Source organism: Oncorhynchus clarkii, unplaced genomic scaffold (genome assembly GCF_045791955.1).
Source record: "Oncorhynchus clarkii lewisi isolate Uvic-CL-2024 unplaced genomic scaffold, UVic_Ocla_1.0 unplaced_contig_1615_pilon_pilon, whole genome shotgun sequence".
Lineage (NCBI taxonomy): Eukaryota > Metazoa > Chordata > Actinopteri > Salmoniformes > Salmonidae > Oncorhynchus > Oncorhynchus clarkii.
This window is the reverse complement of record NW_027259114.1, coordinates 12501-15000: the sequence shown is the minus strand read 5'-3', so window position 1 is coordinate 15000 and position 2500 is coordinate 12501. Positions and strand designations below refer to the sequence as shown.

Genomic DNA, 2500 nt, shown 5'->3' with positions numbered 1-2500 from the left:
AAATCACTCGTGGATACGAAGTGACATTAATCCCTCCACGAAGTGCCAATGCAGGGAGCAGAGGAGCTGTGCAGTGTGTCTGTCCTCCATGATATAATCAGTGATAAGCCCCATAGCTGCAGCATTAGAATGATGATTGAGCTCCTTATTCAATAAGTGCCAACTCTGCCATGTTTATAAATGGAGCAGATCCCTCCCTGCTCGGGGTATTGGGCGTGTGTGGGCGTGTTATCACACGTGCTTACGTATAAGTGTGTGGTTGTCTTGTGTGATGTGAATGAACTGATGGACCTTGCAGCCTGTCCTGTGCTGACCTTAGACACATGTTTTGGCACAAATGGCACCCTATTCCCTATATAATGACACCCTATTCCCTATATAATGGCACCCTATTCCCTATAATGGCACCCTATTCCCTATATAATGACACCCTATTCCCTATATAATGACACCCTATTCCCTATATAATGGCACCCTATTCCCTATAATGGCACCCTATTCCCTATAATGGCACCCTATTCCCTATAATGGCACCCTATTCCCTATAATGGCACCCTATTCCCTATAATGGCACCCTATTCCCTATATAATGGCACCCTATTCCCTATAATGACACCATCTTCCCTATATAATGGCACCCTATTCCCTATATAGTGCAATACATTTGACCAGAGCATTATGAGCTCTTATGAGCCCTGGTCAAATGTAGTGCACTATATAAGGAATAGGGTGCTTTTCCCCTCCGGTCCACTAGGGTGCGATGGTGGAGAAGAGAATTCTGGCACGTGTCCACAGCAGGTTCATCGTGTCACTGGCCTACGCCTTCCAGACCAAGACTGAGCTCTGTCTGGTCATGACCATCATGAATGGAGGAGACTTGAGGTAAGATAGCTTGCACCTATTGGGTGGGTGTGGGGAGGGAGGGAGGATACCTGAGGTAAGATAGCTTGCTCCTATTGGGTGGGTGTAGGGAGGGAGGAGACCTGAGGAAAGATAGCTTGCACCTATTGGGTGGGTGTGGGGAGGGAGGAGACCTGAGGTAAGATAGCTTGCTCCTATTGGGTGGGTGTGGGGATGGAGGATACCTGAGGTAAGATAGTTTGCTCCTATTGGGTGGGTGTGAGGAGGGAGGAGACCTGAGGTAAGATAGTTTGCTCCTATTGGGTGGGTGTGGGGAGGGAGGAGACCTGAGGTAAGATAGTTTGCTCCTATTGGGTGGGTGTGGGGATGGAGGAGACCTGAGGCAAGATAGTTTGCTCCTATTGGGTGGGTGTGGGGAGGGAGGAGACCTGAGGTAAGATAGTTTGCTCCTATTGGGTGGGTGTGGGGAGGGAGGAGACCTGAGGTAAGATAGCTTGCTCCTATTGGGTGGGTGTAGGGATGGAGGGTTCTATTTCTGTCTGACTATCTACAATTGTTTATTGTAAAGCATCACTCTAATCTACGGTCAGGTATCATATCTACAATGTGGATGAGAACAACCCAGGGTTTGATGAGCAGAGGGCCTGTTTCTACACAGCTCAGATCATCCAGGGTATGGAGCACCTGCACCAGAAGAGAATCATCTACAGAGACCTCAAACCTGAGAACGTGTTGTTGGATAATGAAGGTAAACACACACGCACGCACGCACGCACGCACGCACACGCACACACACACAGTACATAGTTTCCTACAATACACTTTCACAACTTAAGTCAATTTACTCTAAACACTAACACAGGACATGGGTCGACACTGACGTACTCTGGGCTGCTAACAATATCTCTGACGTTTGTTGGAGGTGTGTGTGACATTGTCGTCCTGATGTTTGCTCTCTCTGTCTCAGGTAACGTGCGTATCTCTGACCTTGGTCTGGCCGTGGAGCTGGCGGACAACCAGACCAATATCAAAGGCTACGCTGGGACTCCAGGTACACTACCACTTCCCTTAACCCACCTGTACAGTACAACTCACTGTACTGTCCCTGACAACTCACTGTAGTGTCCCTGACAACTCACTGTGGTGTCCCTGACAACTCACTGTAGTGTCCCTGACAACTCACTGTAGTGTCCCTGACAACTCACTGTAGTGTCCCTGACAACTCACTGTACTGTCCCTGACAACTCACTGTAGTGTCCCTGACAACTCACTGTTCTGTCCCTGACAACTCACTGTACTTTCCCTGACAACTCACTGTACTGTCCCTGACAACTCACTGTAGTGTCCCTGACAACTCACTGTGGTGTCCCTGACAACTCACTGTAGTGTCCCTGACAACTCACTGTTCTGTCCCTGACAACTCACTGTGGTGTCCCTGACAACTCACTGTAGTGTCCCTGACAACTCACTGTACTGTCCCTGACAACTCACTGTCGTGTCCCTGACAACTCACTGTTCTGTCCCTGACAACTCACTGTACTTTCCCTGACAACTCACTGTACTGTCCCTGACAACTCACTGTAGTGTCCCTGACAACTCACTGTACTGTCCCTGACAACTCACTGTAGTGTCCCTGACA

At 48.9% G+C, this 2500-nt stretch overlaps 1 pseudogene; it reads left to right on the top strand.

Moving 5' to 3' along the window:
* LOC139399567 (rhodopsin kinase GRK1-like) overlaps window positions 1-2500 on the top strand; it is a 14044-nt pseudogene that overhangs the window by 3243 nt on the left and 8301 nt on the right.